At 41.8% G+C, this 20,952-nt stretch overlaps 1 protein-coding gene across 6 annotated transcripts in view; it reads left to right on the top strand.

The window, feature by feature from the left end:
• Positions 1 to 27: 27 nt before the first annotated feature.
• ANKRD12 (ankyrin repeat domain 12) overlaps positions 28 to 20,952 on the top strand; it is a 94,870-nt gene continuing 73,945 nt past the window's right edge. For 5 of the 6 annotated variants that reach the window (XM_088130601.1, XM_088130597.1, XM_088130600.1 and 2 more), the window contains exon 1: positions 29 to 237. The gene's annotated coding sequence lies outside the window, so the exon portion shown is untranslated. Of the gene's footprint in view, positions 238 to 20,952 lie in introns of all 6 variants that reach the window. The other variant, XM_088130603.1, reaches the window with a different exon arrangement.

Genomic DNA, 20,952 nt, shown 5'->3' with positions numbered 1-20,952 from the left:
AGAGGCGAGTGACAAACCGACATACTGACGGACTTGAGGGAGGGGGAGAGGCGAGGGAAAGGGGAGCGACTGAACTGAGGGGAAGGGGTGTCGTCCAAACCCGACTACTGCCGTGGCTGTTGGAGCGGGGTTGGAACTCGGGGCGCCGCTCACTGGCAGCGGGTGGCTGAGCAGCCTGGCTCTCTTGGAAAGGACATCCCGTGTTGTCAGGAGTCGCCTCTCTTCCGCTGAGGGAAGGTAAAGAGAGGAAACTGCCAGTGTCGCCACCGCAGATTCGGGTCCAGGGAGGGGGGATGAAGGAGGCGGTGGCGGCAGCAATTACGTGGATGACACCCCTTGTTAAGATCGTGGTGAGGTGAGGGGGAGAGGCGGCGGGAATGAAAACAGCCGCGGTAATGGCTTAACGCTGCTCTGAGATTCTGTCGCTCGCTTCCTCCTGCCATATATAGATATACGTGTCTATCAAACTCGCTCCTTTCTGCAAATGTGGCTGTTTTTCTTGGTAGAGGTGAGCGTGTACGTCCACCCCTCTCAGCACCAACCCGGTCTGTACGTGGATGGATGGATGGTCGTCGGCGTGTATATGCATTCGTGCCCGTGTGTGTGTGTGTGTGTGTGCGCGCGCGCGTACGTGTGTGGACCCGGGTCAGTGCACAGTCTAGCGTGGTGTACCCCGTGAGTCATCCCTCTGGGGGTCCTGGGTGAGCAGGAGTCGTTTTGCTCCGCTGTGCTCCCCCGGTGCTTCGGGTGCGCGTTTGAGAGGAGGAGAGAACACTCCCCCTGCTTCCCACCCCCTTTCTTGCATTGCCTTTCCTCGTAATGGAGGTACTGCAGCCGGTTTGCCTTCCTGGAACGGGCACGAACCCTTCCTCGGCTCTTCCGACACGCCTTCTCTCAGCCTCCGCTAAGAGGCTGCGTTCTCAGGAACTGTCGCTCCGCAGGCAGCAATCCCTGCTTCTCGCGCTCCCAGCCTGTCACCTTTGGCGCGGCTGCAGCTGGAGCCATGGCTGCCGCTGCTGTCACTACTTCTCTCAGCTTGTGGGGCTGGTCCGTGATACGTGTTCTCTTCGCATTCCCCATCCTATACTGAGGCTTCTATTTTTATGGGCAAGAGTAGGGTAATTCATAGCAATCCTAGTGCTGCTAACTCCTGAGTTTTCTGGTCTGCAGCATTGTCAGCCCTTTTTAAAAGGAAGAGGCGGTGGTTAGCGGGCGCGCGCGCTCCCCCGCCCGCGAGTGTTTGCGTAGGTCTCTACAGGCTGCTGGGGAAAAAAGGAGAAAGCATAAACGGTGTTTCTAGAGCTTACGGAAATAGTTATTGCCAGCATCATTCTGGTAGATAGTGTGTACTAGGAGTAAAAGACTTTTTAAAAACTGCGCCTTAAGTTCAGGCAAGCCGGGTAGCCTAGTTTGGTGCAAGACATGTGTCTCTTGGCTGGGTCTTAAGACTGAATAAAATATTTACATCAAATACCTTTTACTTTAAATAGCTTTCTGTTTCCTGCTTGACTTTTGCTAGTGCTAAAATTCCTGTTTAACTTTTAAAAGTGAAACGGCTTAAAAGTAAAGGAAAAGAAATGCATTCTTTCACTAAAAATGGCCAGAGTTGCTTAGAATGAGAAAAATAGTGTATTGAGAACCATAGAGTTTGGTGAGTGTTGATATTAGATATTTCTGTATGTCTTTAGACAAAACACTTTACAAGCTTGTCATAGTGAACACTTAATGCAATTATACTGAAATAATATAATAATTAGTTATATAATTAATATACCTGGAAGACAGGAAGTGCTTGTATAGATTTGGTCAGCTCTCTATTACTTGCTACTGTGCCTCACACAAGCAATCATTATTGGATCATACTGACTGAAAATAGTTGCAAAGTCCTACATGTCACAAATGTATAATAGTATTTAAGTGGTCTTTGAGGTGGTCTTTATCTGGTTCCAGAAATTCCAGATTGAAAGTTGCTGTTTCTTTCTATACTGAGGATAGGGGAAAGTCACTTCCCTAGGAGTACACTTCTGAGAGTACTGTCCTGTATATAAGAACTGCTTACCTATCTGATGTTATAAATGAAAAATTTGTCTTCCTTCCGCTCACAAACATTTTGGAAGTTTTCCTTCTCATCCATTTCCTTAATATTCATCTTGTCCTGTATATTAGAGTAAGTCACGCATAAGACTTTGGTTAGCCATGGAACGGGGTGCAAAGGATTTTTGTAATTTTTTGTATATGATAGATACTGATAACTGTGTGCAGCATGGGATAATGTGAGAATGCCATGCAGTGTTGGCAGTATTTTGTCTGGTAGAAGAAAATGAGATGCCATGGTAACTTGGCCAGCTTTGACCAGAAAAAACTAGCTCAGGTTGATGACAGGTAGAACTGCAATTGACCCACTGTTTCCTTAGTTTAGCTCTTTTCCAGGATTGTTATTCAAAGTCCTAATCATAAGTGTGTTGAATTATTGCATTGCATTTGTATTTAAAATTGTTATTTAGTAATACATAAACATATTTCGGGAGGAAAGTTTGGTAATTTCAGCTTGACACTAATATTCATATAGAGATGAACATTTAATAGTTGTAAGTAGGCCAAGAAGGTTTTAGCAGCTGTGTAAATCAACCTGCCCACCCCTGAGATGAATTAAAAACTGCTCCCTCATTCTGCTGTTCATAATCAGTAATATGGACCACTGCACCACAACATAAATATGTGCTGGAATAATGGAAAAAACAATTCAGTATTTCTAATAATCATGCTTGTGGTTAAGAATATTCATTCTTATTCATTCTTATTCATTCTGAATAGTGTTCATATTCATTCTGGAAAGTGTTCTACCTGTACAGGAAAAGGGTTACACTCCCCTTAAAATATCAGGTAGATAATATGGAGGTACTCTTGGATCCATTATTATTACTAGAGGCTCAAGGGTCTCAGCCTTTACTGCTGTTTATTAAAATGAAATCATAGTGTGTGTACCAGCCTATTTTGTAACAATCATTCATGTTCTCATAACTTCCTACACTGCAATTATTTATGTCAGGCTGGCTGCCTTTGGAAACAGTGTAGAAACTACAGTTCATTCAAATCAGCATCTATGCCAACTGAACTGGCAGATGCAAAATGCTATTGCTTTGCAATCTGGCTATAGTCTATTTCCAAACCCAATTCAAAGTACCAATGTTTAATTTTCAAGCTCTAAATGGCTTAGGAACATCTCTTCCTAATATTTTTACCTATTTGGATTCTAGTGATCTGTAAGGCCTCTCTCCAGATATATTTGCCAAATTAAGTGATGCAGTTGCTCACAACAAAGGCCCTTTTTAGTGCAGGTGCCTTGTTTATGAAACCAGGAAACAAACCTGGAAAAGTTTGTTTGGCACCTACTTTATTGTGTTTCTTGGACCAGGCATTTTGCTTCCAATTTTATTCCAATTTTATTTTTAGTATTGTTATTCTTTGTTATTGTTCTTGGTTTTTATCTCTGCTGGGTGATGTAGAAATGTAACATACAAAATAAATCAAATATTGAGATTATTGTGTTTACCAGTACAATAATACTGTTGCCAAGTTGAAAGATAATGACTCCATTTATAGGCTAGCTGTTTTAAATAGGTTTCGGATTTGCTTTCTTCTTCTCCCTTAATTACATATTTTGATTTTAATCTTGTCTAAAGTGAATTACAAATCCAGTTTGAAGTACTTTGGTTTCCAGTTCTGATTTAAAGAGAAATTGTGGCTGATTCAAGAGTCTTAATAAACTACAACTTATGGGTTGTAAGGTTAAGGTTGTAAGGTTCATATTCATGAACCCAAAATATATCCACAAGAGACAATCTATAGTTTGACTATTACTTTTGAATCACATTTATTTTATTTTGCTTGCCTGGATTCCAAAGTAATATCGAAATTATTCAGACAACTGATTTTAATCATAAATTAAAAGTTGAAAATATATACATTGCATGCATAGTACCTACAGAGGATTCTCATTATTTGCCGTAGTTATATTCTATAAAGTCACTGCAAACAGTGAATTAGTGAATACTGAAACCTCAGCTGGGAATGTGTACATTGAACAACTCACATTTTTTGCCGCTTTGCTTGTTCATGAATGACCATGAAAGCATCGCAAGTATTGATTTTTCAGTTACAGAAAAATTTTAGTCAGGAAGCAAATCTGCAGATACAGAATCCACAAATAATGAGAATCGACTATACAAATCAAATAAATAAATACAAATAATAATTGGCATGTCACTTAAAATATACTGGTTTTCAGTTAAAAATAATGTTTAAAAATCAGAAGTATAAGATGGACTTTTTGATCTTCTAAATCACATTTATGGTTTTAATGTTTTGTGTGAGCTGCCCAGAGTCCCCCATTGGGGGGAGATGGGCGGCGAGAAATTTAATAAATAAATAAATAAAATGCACTGCAGAATTATTATAAATAAGATTTCTGTAGGACTACCTCTGAACACATACAAAGATACTAGACAAGATCATTTGCAAAATGGATAAATAATTTTAATTGATTTTCACAATATTTATACCATTAATATCTTAAATTTATCTGTTCTTGTTTAAATGAAATATATATAATATATATATACAAATATATGTATACAAATATATATATATATATATATATATATACACACACACACACACACACACACAAATATAATTATATTAAACATAGACCCTTGCCAAATCAGTGTGATGTTGTGGTATTAGAACCCCAAATTTGCATGCTATCTCCATGATGAAGCATCACCCATAATTAAGCTTTTCTGTTTTGTTTTGTTTTTTGGTTCCTGTAAAAGTTATTCTTTTTCTCAATAATGTGGCCCTTTGTAGCTCATTCAGAGGCCTAGATATATAAAAATACTTCATCCTTCAGGGATGGCCACTCTTCTGTGAGTTGAAGTCCAAGTGAGTATATATATTTTTTCAGAGTGAGGTGGATGCTTTCCTCTAATCCTCTACCTTTCTGCATAGTATTTCATCATGTCTCTTCACCCCCCACAGAATTAATTAATTGATTAATCCACCCATTAATCCAGTTAAATTAATTAATCAAGCCATTCTAGTGCCACTATAAAACTTTTTTTTCCAAGAGGGTACTAATTCAGTTCTCTCCTTTCAAAGGCCATTTGTGGAACAAATATCCAGGTTCTAAAAGGCTATGCACTCTTCATCCCTCCCTACTCAGTCAGGTTACTTGGATGTTTTATTGGCAGAAGACAAATGATTGGATTGGGGTAGGGGGAGAAAAACTACATTTTTTTCCCCTATGCAGCAAGCTACTTTCTTCCTTGTTTTCTGGGCCTTTTTCAAATGAATTTCTTTGCAAACAACTAAATATTTCTCATTTCACTTGGTTTGCAAACAGTTTGTCACATGTTGAGCATACACAATGATAGCAGGCATTTTGAGTTCATGTATACCTGATAACAATAGTGCATTATGGAAGAGTGTAGCAAAGCTGTGCTGTTATTCAGTTAGCAGGTGAATGACATGTAGAGGGAAGGCAGGGAGTTCCATGGATTGGTCTATTTTGGATCAATCGAGTTCTAAGCTTTGGGATCTTTCCACTGATTAGAAAAGTTAATATGGTTTTCTTGCATAAAATAAACAAACATGCATGTTGAGATCAAGCATTCTAAATATGATGCAGTACGTCATGCAATCTTTTGTTTAAACACTAGCCTGGCAGCCGGAGGTGCTAAAGTATTTTATATAGATGACTATACTGGAAGAGGAAAACTAGTGCATTTGTCTCTCTTCTGAATTTAGCATAGAAATACAGTACCATTGATTTATCAATGCAGTGAATGTAGATACTAAGCAGAATGGATAAAAATGATTTTAAAATGAATGTAAAGATAATTAGACTGTTGAATATATTAAGTTTATCTCATCCTGCTTAAATCAGAAGTGTATAGCTTTGAACAAATTTCAGTCTCCTCTGAGATCTCAGCAAGGAAGAGAGCACCTGATGCAAGGCTCATACTACTCAAACCTTTTAACTATAACAATAACCAAAATCACACATTGTCCTAAATGAATGTATTATTTGTTTGTTTGTTATATCTTACTTTTTGTTCAGGAGTTCAAGTGTTTAACCATTTAACCATGGTATGTTGAGTAAGGGATAATGGCCTGGTTCCCTGGAACTCTCTGGCTAATGGGTAAGTCCACAAATTAAGCTAAGCCAAAAGCAAACAAATCACATTGTGGCCATTGTGATATTTTAGAATATTTAGAGAGGTATGTGAAAACATTTTGAGAACTGTTGGAACAGCATCAGAACACTTCCAGTAAGGTCTGAGCAACCCATTTCAAATGACTGTGGAAGCAACAACTGTTTTGAGCTCAAAATGTTTTGAATTTAAAATATTCTGCATATTCGTACTATTTAAATGTGGTTTTCTTTCTCCACAGTGGTTCTGTTTTTAGATATATTTGACTGAGATAAACTGAAATATTTGTTTAAAAATATGTAGACTTTCATATATTTGTATAAATACTGATTCTATTGTACACTGATTAGAATGCCTTAATTTCCCTGATTAGAATGCCTTAATTTTAAAGACTTATTTTATTCATACTTTTAGAAACTATGAAATATTTTTAATTTGTGTTAATATTTTTGTAATTAAATGGAAGAATACAGTTTCATGATTATTTCTTACCTATATCAAATATACTGTACAGCAAATTCTTCGTAGAGTATACTGTTTCTCTCTCAAACATCCATCAAAAGTTACATTCTTGGGATAGACATAGATGCTCCCTTGTGATCTTTTCTGAATTATTCTGCCCATGTCAGAGGACTTGGAAAAGTGGAACATAATGCTTTCTGTATTAAGTTGGGGTGTGGAGCAAAACACTTCAAAACCCAATTTCCTGTATGATTACATTTTCTTTTCACTGGATTTGGCTTTGGAGCATGCAGGAACTCACAAAAGAGAATTAAGCAGAAGATTTTTGCATCACTATGCATCATGTATTGGCTGCACATTATTGTTGATGAGCTGATTTTGAATTTTGTGGAATATAAGTTTGCTTCAGCTTCATTGCTGATTCTAATGAAACTGCTGAATTTGCTACCTTTGATGTGAGATACAGAGTTTTAAATTTTTTGGATAACTTTTCAGTCGTTAAGTTTTTAATGACTTGAAATGTTTGCATCTGATATTGATAGTGGTGATGCTACCACCCATATTTTTTCAACTTGGAATATGGCTACAAATGCAGATTTAAAAAAGTACTACCAAATGTCAGAGCTCTCTTTAAAAAAAGCAGGTTTTGTGAAAAAATTTTGTGAATGGGAAAATAGCTCTGCAAAGCATAATTAAATGCAGTGAGAGTAACTTATCTGAACATTAGGAGTAACTAACCTTTAAAAACTACAGGAGACTGTATATAGTATTTGTCTTCATTTTAGGCTTAGTGGTAGGAACCTATAACCATAGTTCTGTGTTTATTAAACAACCAACAAAGGTAATTTTGCTCCAAGATGTTTTCCCTTGTTTAATATTCAAAGAGACAACACTTATGTTGCTCTCCATATTTGTTGTGTGAGCAATCTGTTGCAAAATGTTCTGGCATTTTCCAATGTGATGGTAATTGTATGAAGCTTCCAAAATAATATTGGATGAACTAATTTTTTCTATTTACAAACATTGAGTTAAACAAGTAATAAAATAAAAATAAACTTAACTTGCATTCTAATTAATTTTAAAATACAGTATAAAACATGTTTTATAATTTAAATGTTTTCTAGACATTTACAAAGAAAATAGCTCCCACTTAGGAGAATGAATAAGGCAATGATAGTTGTAACAGTGTCTTAAATTGTATTAAAAATTGGGCAATATTGTTTAAAAAAAACCCTTTCCATGCATGAATATATATTGCATACTTATACAGTATAAACTTCATACACCAGAATCAGAATTTTTTTCATGTGGCAGGGATCAAAACTAATTTTTGTAGACAGTTTCAGCAATCTCACTGCCTAAATTCTTGTGAGACCTTATATGAGAACATTAGTATCTCATAAATTTTACAATTTTAGTATATGCTCCACCTATATGATATTCAATTCAGAGTTATATGTTTTTAAAAAATAAGAACACAGCGTTCAGTAGCACTTACTCCCAAACAATATTATCTATTTATTCAATTTTTATGGCCAGACACTCAACATAAAATTGTTTGTTTGTTTGTTTATTTATTTATTAAATTTTTTTCAACCGCCCATCTCCCCCCAATGGGGGAACTCTGGGCGATTCACAACAAACATTAAAAACATAAAATATATAAATACATAAAACCTTAATTAAAAACATTACTAAAAAGAAGAAGGAGAGACCAAGAGGATTGATTGATTAGTCTTACGACCATATCAATAAAATAAAATAAAGGTAAAATACAAGGTCTATTTCCCAGATAAAATAGGTAAAAGAAAATACAATAATAAAATACATGTGTGATACTTATAGTCAACGTTCAGATAAATACATTGCCTTTAAATGATCCCCTGATCTATTCAATGTAACAGATTCTTAGCTGAACTGCCTTGTCTATAAACTTAAGATTTCTGTTAACAATGCATACATCAGAGTCCAGGAGGAAATAGGACAACCTGCAGTTCAGGTCCCAGCGTGCTATTCTTTCAAGTAGGGATTTTAGATATCTAAGCCTAAAAGGGGCATACAGTTGACAATCAAATAAAACATGATCAATATCTTTGATGCATGGGGCATTGCATATACACATCCTCTCATGATATGGCAAGTAATGGAAGCATTCATATTTGGCCATGGAATCCAACAACTCACATCTTGCTCTAGAATAAGCCCTTCTTAGGAATTGCGCCAAACTCATTGACAGGTATTTTTTTGTTTGGAAAGTGGTTTTGTTCCTGGCCAGTCAGTTTAAAAATCTAATTTTTGACAATAACATCATGTCTGTTTGGGCACTGATATTTAGGACTCTTTGTTTTAAAATTTCCTTTGCCTGGGAAGCAGTTGAAAGTAAATATTGGGTGGAAAACCCATGCTGTAAAATAACTTTGGTAAGTCAACTTACCCAGGAGGTGAGTTGAGCCATACTTATTTGTTCAGCTAAACATATTTTGGGTAGCCTGTCAGGGTCCATTGAATGAATCTTCTGCCAGTAGGTGAAACCTTTGATTGATGAGTGGCTGTGTTTGGAGTGAATACCTGTTTCTGCTCTGACTGCGGGGGCTGACGTGTTCTTGTCAGTTCCCAGTACGCTTCTTAAAAAACAGGTCTGAATTTGTTCAAGTAAGATAGCTTTTGAAAGGACCCTCATTTCCGTCCCATAGGTCAGAATTTGTACCATTAGAACCATATTGTCAGAAAACGACAGACACGGGTTCGGTTATCCAGTAGACAGAAGTTTTTATTGGGCACGTTTGCAAAGGTGGGTCCCTCCCGCAGCAATGGAGGAACCCCGAAGCAAGGTCTGACAGGTTTTTATACCCCCTATCTGTCCTCCCCCTCCTACGAGGGCTTGGCTCACAATCTCACCTTTTTTACCGCCCCGGAGCGCCGCTAATTAACCGCAAAACCGCAGACATTCCACTTTCCGAATCCAATCAGCGCAATACACATTCCAATCCCCACTTGACCCGACAGCCGCCCCCTGCCGTTTCTCTTCACTCTGGTGCGAACGTGCCTCTTGCCTGCAGTCTTTCCTCCCTCCTGCCGTCCCTCTCCACTCTGGTGCGAGTGTGCCTTCTGCCCATCCTCCCTCCTGCCGTCCCCCCAAGGCTGCCCCATGGTGCACAGCGCTCTCCCCTAGCAAACATGGTTCGTTTGAGGCCCTCACTTCTCCCTGCCTTCTCACAATCCCCCTTTTTCTTTTCACGCCTCTGTTGGGCCTCAAACCTGGCTAACAGGATTGCTCCCTCGTCCCGGACCCGGGGCTTCACACACTGGGACAGGTAATTCCCACAAGCAGGGAGGCATTGCATTAAGCAACATACTAGGACCAGTAAGGCAATGAAGCCAATGGCTAGTACAGAAAGTTGTTTTAACCAAGCAAAGTTAGGTAACCAACTAGTGAGCCACGACCAATTCCATCCCTCTGGATCCTCGGATATGCGAGAGGCTAAGGTCTTCAACTTGGCTAGTTTTGCTTCAATATAATTCTCATTGTTGGTTAGGTTAAAGCAACAAAGACCTTGAAAAGATTCACAGCCTTGTCCTGCCCTTAATAGGAGATAGTCTATAGCTATCCGATTTTGAATGACCGCCCTCCTGATCTCAGTGACTTCTTCAGTGAGGGCTGCAATAAGAGAGGATGTAAGGTTGACACTTTTAGCCAGGAGGCAGGCCACCTTCCTTAGGTCCAGATAAGTTCTTCCGCTCAGTGCAGGAACCCCTACTAAGGAGAGGGCCAGAGCCATGGCTTCTGTTTTGGACAAGAGTGTCACATCACTCTCACAATCAGATGGCAGCTCCCTTTTTCTTTTTTTTCTTTTGATGGGTGCGCTTGCATTGGAGGCAGGGCATATAGAGAGGTCAGGCGCCCTATGGCACAAGGGCCCCCTGAACTATAGGCTGGAACATAGGTGTAAGCTTCATGTCCACATAACAAAAAGAAACCTTTAGGTAGGTATAGAGGGGTTGAGGCGTAAGGGATATTATAGACCCCTCCACAAGTGAAAGCAGGACCTTTTGAGGGCAATGGGGGGGTACGGTTCTGGGTATTGTTGAAATATACACATTGAGTTGCATTGGTTATCCCCAAGAGATTTAGAGCCATTTGCCTTTGATTAGTCCAGGGTCTTGGTATGGGAGAAGACCCAAAATGATAGAACATCCCCCCCCACGGGGATCATCCCCAGTGATCAAAGCTGTCTGTGCCAATTCTACGCCTTTATGTTGGTCATCTCCTCCCCTGCCTTAGTTCAGTTCCTTTTAAGTTTTACTTTGAGTCCGTCTCCCGGTTGGGCAGTCCATGGTCGGGGGTCGGGAGCTCGCTTAACCCGATGGTAGTGGGTCCAACCCCCCTGTCAGGTCCGAACCGCTGATTCAGTTGTCAGGAGAACTTGGTATGGTCCCTCCCAAGACGGCTTCAGCTTCTCATCCTTCCACGTCTTTATCAGGACCCAATCCTTTGGCTTGTGGGGGTGTTGGTCTTTCAGCAAGGAGGGCCGTTGAGTGAGGAGTCCCTGTTTTCTTAGAGACAAGAGAGATTGTGACAGTACCAAGAGATACTTTCTCAGGAAGGCATCCTTTAGCTCGGGGATAGGCTCTCCCATTGGAGCCAGGAAAGGTCTTCCCATCATCAGCTCGAATGGGGAGACCCCCACATCCTTGCGAGGGGCTGTCTGCATTCGAAGCAGGGCAACCGGAAGTGTCTTTGTCCAAGGTAGCCCTGTTTCCAATCCCAGTTTGGTGAGATGTTGCTTCAACACCCCGTTGGCCCTTCCCACTTTCCCACTGGAGTCAGGATGCCAAGGGGTGTGGAGTTCCCATCGAACCCCCAGGCTCCAGTACCACGGCTTTACAGTGTCTATCAAAGCCTGCACCCCCCAGTGAGACCCTTCGTGCAGTTTCTCCACCATCCCCCTCATGTCAGCACGGCTCACTACTGGGGTCCCCTCAATTGTAACCCAATGACCTGCTTCCTCCCTGCAACCTTCCCTTTCCAGCAGCTGTGAGTAAACCCCGTTCCAGCCAAATTTTCCCGAAAGTGTGCACTACTCCCCAGGCATATCGCGAGTCTGTGTAGACGGTGAGGGACACTCCCTTTCCCAACTCTAGTGCCCGTTTCAAAGCGTGCACTTCACACAGCTGAGCCAACCAGTCCGCTGGTAGTGCCCCCTTCTCTATTGTCTCTCCCTCCGCCGTCACTATCGCATATCCTGACTTCCTTTGTCCCTGCTCTACTCGGCTAGACCCATCCACAAACCAGACCTCACCCTCCTCCAGCGGGACCTCCTGCAGGTCCTCCCGGGTCTTTGTTTGCAGCTGCAACAGGGTGGAGCACTCATGCTCCGCCGGCTCCCATTCTTTCCGCTCCCCCGCAAGAAACTCCGCTGGGTTCAAATTCCTGTCTGTTCCTACCACCACATCAGGACTTATCCGGAGAACTGTCTCATATTTCAACATCCTCCCTTCTGTCATCCAAGCAGCCGTCTGCTGACTAAGCACACTTAAGATCTGATGGGGTGAATGGACAATCACGGGGCTCCCAAAAGTGAGTTTTTTCCCTTCTGTCACTAACACACCCATGGGCTGTAACATATAGGTGAAAGGGGAGGGCCAAGTTCGGTAGAGCCGGGGCCGTCACCAGGCTCCTTCGTAATTCTCCCCACTTCTCTGTGTCCCTGTCTGTCCATTCTACCCTGTCAGATGATCCTTTCAACTTCTCATACAGAAACTGAGCCTTGCTCATGTACTCATCTATTCATAGCCAGCAATATCCTACTAGACCCAGAAACCGCCGCACCTCCGTTTTAGTATGAGGGGGCTTCAACTGCATTATCCCCTGTATCCGAGAAGGATCAATCAACTTCTCGCCCTTCCGGAGTACATGTTCTAAATACTTGACCTCCCTTTCCACAAATTGGACCTTCCCTTTTGACACCTTCAATCCTTCCTCAGCCAACCAGTTCAATAAAGCCACTGAGTCTTCTCTCACCTTTACTTCCTTCTCTCCAGACACCAACAAATCATCCACATACTGCAGCACCCGAGAACCCCCAGGGGCCCGGAACCCCTGGAGTTTCTCTTCCAATGCCTGTCCAAACAAGAGGGGGCTCTCGGTGTACCCCTGGGGCAGCACCGTCCATCTCAGTTGGTGCTTCAGCCCGCGCCTCCCATCCCGGGACAGCGGGTATTGGGCTTGCCGCAAACCCGTCACCCCTGGTTTCAAGGGGATGCTAATTGGGGCTATGCGAAACCGCCCCGCCCCCCCCTCCCCTGCCCATACCTCAGGGTTCACAACCTCCACGTCCGCCTCTCGCAACAAACACATCCTTTCTGCCTGTTCCACATTCCACAGCTCCACTACTAGACTACCCATTAGATCCCTTCCCAGCAAGTTCACTCTCGCCTGTGGGATCAGTAACACATCTGCAGTTACCTCCTTCCCATTCCACTCCAGTCTCACTCCCTCCAGTACGTCTGCCTTGACCGGAGAGCCTCCCACCCCCATCACCGATACCGACATGCCCCGGGATTTCGCAATCCCTGGGATCGGTTGGCACAGCGATGTTCGAGAGGCTCCGGTGTCCACGAGGAACTGCTGTTCCTCGCCAGTGGGACCCACCGTGATGTTTACCAAGGGTTCCCCGTGGGTCCCGGTTGGGGAACCATGACCCCCCTAGTCGTACAGGGGGAAACTCCTCTCATGTTCTCCCGATGTTCAGCATTATTGGGATCCCAATTTGGGTCTGCCAGAGGGAATTTAGTATCTGCGGCCAGGGCATTTGGGACATTTGCATTCCTTTGCTCCTAAGCCCCGAGCGCAGCTCGCCAAATCTGGCCCCTCTCTTCTGGCGTATAGAGGTGGGCTAAAATGTAATTCAGTTCCCCCAGGAGTATTCCACCGGGCCGAGAAAAAGTTCCAATTGTTCGGCGGCGGTATGGGCATTCTCTTGCATACGAGGGAGGGTCTTTTTTTTTTTTTTTTTAATTCCCTCAACTCACTGGGTTTGATGGGAACCGTTACGTAACTGGTGACGGTCACCCCCTGTGCGTTCGTTCCGTTCGGGACTTCCCGGACGGGGAAGGCACTGGCCGAACTTAGAATAAAGGGCAAGTTCTGGATGTCTTGGTTCAGCTGGTCCAGCTCTTTCCGCAGCCCGGGATAGGGTGGGGGCGCCGGAGGGGGAGCGGTAGGAAGAGGAGGAGGAGGAGGAGGTGGCGGCCCCCATTGGGGTCCAGTCAGCCAGAGGTCCTCCTCATCCTCCTGTTCTTTTTGGACAAAAATTTTGGCTAACTTGGGTCGAGGCCCCTCCCAATGAACATGGAACCAGACTTCCACATAGGGTTCCTGTGTTAACATTTTATGCTCCACAATGTAGTTTTTTAGTTGGGTCACCCAGTAATTACTGGGGATTCCAAGAGTATCCCAATGGTAGGGGAATTCGGGGTCCACTAGTGGATATTTTGGCCATTCTTTAGTGCACAAAGTTATCATGGTTGGTTTTTCCAGACCCCTGGTGAATGGACACAACCAGGGTGTCTCCCACTGTTGCAACAATTGTCCTAATGGAGAATCCGTGGGGATTCCCCCTACTGCGTTTTTCCCACTGGCCCCTGGCCTTACACTCTTACTCTGCGCCTTACCCATCCTTCCTGACTACGTTTCCCACCTTACAGAAGGTCCCGGACTCTTCTGTCCCCTTGCGGCGTCCAACGCCTCGTAACCACGCTAATCTCCCCGAGATTATGGGTAGGTTGTACTCACCAGACCTCCCGGAGGTCTCCTCGTCGGCCGACTTCCTCTTTACTTCTGTCTGACTGGCGATTGGAGTCCCGTCCTGGACCCGACTCCGGGGAAAACGGGAGACACCTCAACGGGGTGTTACGGCCGATTACTCACCGGTTCCCCACAGTCCGGTCCACGTCGAGGACTCCTGGCTGGCTCGCCAATTTTGTCAGAAAACGACAGACACGGGTTCGGTTATCCAGTAGACAGAAGTTTTTATTGGGCACGTTTGCAAAGGTGGGTCCCTCCCGCAGCAATGGAGGAACCCCGAAGCAAGGTCTGACAGGTTTTTATACCCCCTATCTGTCCTCCCCCTCCTACGAGGGCTTGGCTCACAATCTCACCTTTTTACCGCCCCGGAGCGCCGCTAATTAACCGCAAAACCGCAGACATTCCACTTTCCGAATCCAATCAGCGCAATACACATTCCAATCCCCACTTGACCCGACAGCCGCCCCCTGCCGTTTCTCTTCACTCTGGTGCGAACGTGCCTCTTGCCTGCAGTCTTTCCTCCCTCCTGCCGTCCCTCTCCACTCTGGTGCGAGTGTGCCTTCTGCCCATCCTCCCTCCTGCCGTCCCCCCAAGGCTGCCCCATGGTGCACAGCGCTCTCCCCTAGCAAACATGGTTCGTTTGAGGCCCTCACTTCTCCCTGCCTTCTCACAATATCATCAGCATATAAAAGAACATTAATGAATCTTTGGCATATGAATGTCTGGAGCATACAGGAATCCTGGGATATCATTGACATAGAGGTTAAAAAGGATTGGGGCTAGAATATAACCCTAACACCTTTATGGGTAGGTAAACTCTGTGTTAGAGAACCATTTACACCGGTATGCACTTTCAGGTAGGTGTTTGAGTAGAGGGCCTTAACCAGGGGTAAGAGTCTGGGTTCCATTTTTAAGGTGGCAAATTTCTTCCGCATAATGTTTCTATTTATGGAATCGAAAGCCACACTGAGATCTATGAAGGCAGTAAACAGTTTCTTGCCTTCAATTACTTCTTTTTTATGAGATGGTGTAAAATAAAACAGTTGTCTATTGTGGAGCGCTCTGGTCTATATCCAGCTTGTTCCTCCACTAAGAGATTTTTTTCCCCATCACCCAGTCTTCGATTTTACTCAAAAAGTGTTTTGCATTCATCTTAGCCATGATTCTAATAAGGCTATAGATCTATAATTTTGGGGTCACCCTTGTCTCCTTTTTTATATGTGGGGACTATAATGTGACTTCCCATAAATAATATATGGGAGAACAGCCCTGCTAACAATGGGGCCTACCAATCAATGTGTGTCCTGAAGAGTTCCAGGGGTAGAAAATCTCCAGCCACCTTATTGGGTTTGTGAGATTGAGTAATAGAATTGATTTCTGATACTGACACTGGAGGCCAGGGGGAAGGTTTTCAAAGCCTAATGGGTCAATGATTTGGTTATCTGGGAAGCCCTGGTTAGAATTAGCAAATAAATTTGTGTAAAAATTCTCCCAACTGAAGGTGGAATAGGGCTAGAAAGTTGGAATTTACATTCCTTCAATAAACCAAGTATGGTATTCCAGAAAAAAATTGAGTTTGTCCCTTTTGCTGAAATTTCCAGTTCTGACCAGATTTTAGCCATGTAGCAGGCTTTTTTGGAAGCTATCAGTTTCTTATAATAATGCCTAATTTTTAACATGCAACATCAACTCAGGGCAGCAAACAGAAAGTTATAAACAATAAGAACATCAACCAAAACTGAAACACATCATGCCTGGGGCAGCACACATATCCACAGTTATATGCATAAACTTGCAGTGATACTTAGCTGTCTTAACTTCTATCCAGTGCTATAGTTCACTAGTTTAAAAAAGTACTTATATCTTGTGGCATTTGTCAATAACTGTCTGCTTATCAGTGAGGACAAGAAGAATATATTTTGCTGGGGATGAGGAACAAAAGTAGTGTATAAATCTATAAATAGAAGTTTACAATTTCTTTGTAGAAGACGTATGTATCAAAATAAAAATTGTTCATCGCTACTAGCAAATTATGGTAGAAACAAGTCTTAGGTTCTGTAGGGAGTCTATATGACAGATGATGAAAAGGTAATGGCTGGAATGGCAAAAATAGAAGTGGCCATATTTTGCTTTTATCAGATTTACTTTGGTTGCTTGCATTTTATTAAGTGATGTAAAGGTTTTAAATGTTTTCAAACTATAGAAAATACTACTCTGAGTTTTTGTTTCTGTTTTTTCTTAATGAAAAATGTAATATTTTGGAATTTAAAATATTTGCAATATATAATTTATCAAGTCTAAGATTACTGTATAACTTTTGTACAGAAATGTATTAAAGGGAGGGATTCTTGATAAGTAATACAGTGCTTCCATTAAGAGTACTGTATATTCTTCAGCTCTGAGGGTATGTTAGATTTAGTTTTTCCTCATGGATTTTCAAGTGACATTTCTGATCTATATTAGCCTTTTTTCTCCTTGCTTAGTAATGGTTTTTGCCAGATAAACAGATTTTTGACATGTTGTCCATGGTTTGTTAGTTACGACAACTAACAAGTTAGTGTCATCTTTTTCTCTTTGAGTAGTATTCTTCTTTTAGGGCTTATGGTAGAATTTTTCTATTCTGTCTCAAACTAGTAAGAAACTAAGCTTGCTGTTTTCAACAATCACAGTTAGAAGGGGTTTCAAGGGCCATAAGAAGAGGTCCTGTAACTTTACGTTGCCCGCTCCTGTGCTAGATTAATATAATGTGAAAATACCAGTAAAAGTGCTCAAAAACTGTAAGTGATACACAATAGCCAGTATATTAACCAGGTCTTGCCATGTGGGATGGCTTAGTGATCTTCATATCTTTTTTCTGAGAGTAGTTCAAGATACTAGTTTTGTCCCATAGAATCCTTCTAGCTGGTGGCATTTAAAGGCCCCCAAAATATTTTTAGTTTGTATAAAACAGACTATGCATCACAATCGAGCCCAGTCTGTATTTGGAGATTGGACAAATGACTCCAAGGATTTAAAAATATTAGTTAAGTATTAAGTTTCATTTTGTTTTCTAAGCCTAACTCTAACCTTTTACAAACCAAGATAGTTATTTAGGGGTTCCACAGCTACCTTAATTGATAGAATGAGCTGTGTATGAAGGAATGCTAAATAATCCTAAACAGCCTTATGAATAAATGATCCAGAATATGATGGACTGTGGTACTGAACAATGTGAAAGGGTCTATTACTGAAAAGGAAAATCCTCCTCCATTTCCTACTGTTAGTCATCTATCACACTAACCAAGGCAGTTTCTTTTGAAATTCTGACTTATGACTTGATTAGAAGGGTCTAAAATAATTAATATTATCCAGAAAACCTGGTGTTGGGCTACCATTATGCACATGACAACTCTTCATAGGAAGGACAGAATAGGTGCCAGATTATAATTGTCCCAGTCAGATCCAAATCTTATCTTTTCTGTTTATGGTTTTTGATGAATATACAGATTTGATGTATACAGACATATTCCAGGATAAGAGTTTTTTATAGAGTTGTAGCACATACTCAACAGATTTGTGTACTACTGTATATGTCATTAAATAAGGAATAAGTCCCTCTAAAATGGGGAGTAATTTGCTCAGTCTTTTTAATTCAAAAGTTACAGATTTTTATTTATAATTAACAGAAATACAGAAAAAGTAGGCATGCATATTAGAAAATAAAAATATAACTGTATTAATATATCAAAACCATAGCAGGTGAACTGATACATTATTTCTAATGATCCTAATGCAGGCTTCATCTCTTGTGATCTAATTATCCATCCAAATTCCTGTGACTGGACAAATGAGGAAAAACAGCTCACAAAGATTTCTCTAATTGGGGCAAGTGTTAGTGGTCGGATTTCATTCTGAGTTTAGGACAGCTCTATCAATCATTGCATGACGATCTCCTTTTTATTTCCCACTATGGCATTTTTTTCTACAGTGGTACCTCGGTTCACGAACTTAATTCGTTCCACGACTGTGGTCGCGAACTGAATTGGTCGTGAACCGAATCAAATTTTCCCATAAGGTTCAATGTAAATACCGTTAATCCGTTCTGACCTCTACAAATGTGGTCGCCAACCGATTTTGGTTGCCAACCGAATCAAATTTTCCCATAAGGTTCAATGTAAATACGGTTAATCTGTTCTGAACCATATGTATTTTTTTTAAACCACAAAAATATGAAACAAAGTACAGTACAATACAGTATGAAGAGAGAGAACACTAACCTTGCTTGATGCAACTTCTGGCGTGGAGGACAGGAAGGCGGGTGGGGAGGCGGTTATTGTTTGGAGGGAGAGTCCCCCTCTCTACAGGAAGCCACGACCACATCTCACAGCAGGGAAAATGGCCGTGAATTCTGTTTGTCACCCGATGCGGAGTTCGCGAATGGAAGCAAAATTTTGCGAATGGTGCTGTTCGTGAACCGAATTGTTCGTGAACAGAAGCGTTCGTGAACTGAGGTATTACTGTATTGGGTGCGGCTCTCCTAGGGGTGCCATTTGTAATGAACCATTGCTCTGGAAGGACAGCACAGAACTGGAGTTTTGCATAGAGTTTTGATTCACAACCAGATGAGTTACAGGCATTTGCTTCATCTTATTGAAAAGAAAATGAATCTCAAATTACTCTGATTTTCCTTGAATTTGGCATTTTCCCTAGTTAAAGGAACCAATTATTATGAACTTGCTGCAAGACAGGAATAGTAAAAAAGAGCCCCTATATGGCTTTATTAACATGCAGGGAATCATGGGATTTTGTCATCTTTTGACAAAGGGGGCAAGTCAAATTATGTTGACTTAAACGAAAGGATGTGACCAAAGTGAATAGCACTATAAGGGTTGAAGAACAGAACATTAACATGAATACTACAACTGGCAAAGAAAGAGAGCTGCTTCATGAAGCTTTGACTGCTTTGTGGATTAGACTCATGGTAATGCTTTTGCTATGATCACACTAAGGTTTTACAAATAAGGGAATAGGTAAGGAAGGAAGATTTGAGGCATATAAAAACTAGGTGGGATTAAGATCTCGTACTATTGACACAAGCTCCACTCTAGTCATGTTGGATAGAGATTGGATGAGGAATAAGATGGCAGAAACTGAATAAGGAAGTTTGTCTTTAGAAATTATGCTTGCCTGGGGTAATTAAAAAAAAAATAGAGTAAAGATAAAGATTAGCTCCTTGACAATGCAGCAAGGATTACTTTAAAAGATGTATAATGTACAGTGGGGCAAAAAAGTATTTAGTCAGCCACCAATTGTGCAAGTTCTCCCACTTAAAAAGATGAGAGAGGCCTGTAATTTTCATCATAGGTATACCTCAACTATGACAGACAAAATGAGAAAAAAAATCCAGAAAATCACATTGTCTGATTTGTAAAGAATTTATTTGCAAATCATGGTGGAAAATAAGTATTTGGTCACCTACAAACAAGCAAGATGTCTGGCTCTCACAGACCTGTAACTACTTCTTTAAGAGGCTCCTCTGTCCTCCACTTGTTACCTGTAGTAATGGCACCTGTTTGACCTTGTTATCAGTATAAAAGACACCTGTCCACAACCTCAAACAGTCACACTCCAAACTCCACTATGGCCAAGACCAAAGAGCTGTTGAAAGACACCAGAAAGAAAATTGTAGACCTGCACCAGGCTGGGAAGACTGAATCTGCAATAGGCAAGCAGCTTGGTGTGAAGAAATCAACTGTGGGAGCAATAATTAGAAAATGGAAGACATATAAGACCACTGATAATCTCCCTCGATATGGGGCTCCACGCAAGATCTCATCCTGTGGGGTCAAAATGATCACAAGAACGGTGAGCAAAAATCCCAGAACCCCATGGGGGGACCTAGTGAATGACCTGCAGAGAGCTGGGACCAAAGTAACAAAGGCTACCATCAGTAACACACTATGCCGCCAGGGACTCAAATCCTGCAGTGCCAGATGTGTCCCCCTGCTTAAGCCAGTACATGTCCGGGCCCGTCTGAAGTTTGCTAGAGAGCATTTGGATGATCCAGAAGAGGATTGGGAGAATGTCATATGGTCAGATGAAACCAAAGTAGAACGTTTTCGTCTAAACTCAACTCGTCGTGTTTGGAGGAGAGAGAATGCTGAGTTGCATCCAAAGAACACCATACCTACTGTGAAGCATGGGGGTGGAAACATCATGCTTTGGGGCTGTTTTTCTGCAAAGGGACCAGGACGACTGATCCGTGTAAAGGAAAGAATGAATGGGGCCATGTCTCGTGAGATTTTGAGTGAACACCTCCTTCCATCAGCAAGGGCACTGAAGATGAAACGTGGCTGGGTCTTTCAGCATGACAGTGATCCCAAACACACCGCCCGGGCAATGAAGGAGTGGCTTCGTAAGAAGCATTTCAAGGTCCTGGAGTGGCCTAGCCAGTCTCCAGATCTCAACCCCATGGAAAACCTTTGGAGG

Source organism: Python bivittatus, unplaced genomic scaffold (genome assembly GCF_059951505.1).
Source record: "Python bivittatus isolate LINGU-HERP-01145 unplaced genomic scaffold, Pbiv_v1 ctg000840_np1212, whole genome shotgun sequence".
Classification (NCBI taxonomy): Eukaryota; Metazoa; Chordata; class Lepidosauria; order Squamata; family Pythonidae; genus Python; species Python bivittatus.
The sequence above is the reverse complement of the archived record's forward strand: the minus strand, read 5'-3'. Positions and strand labels throughout refer to the sequence as shown.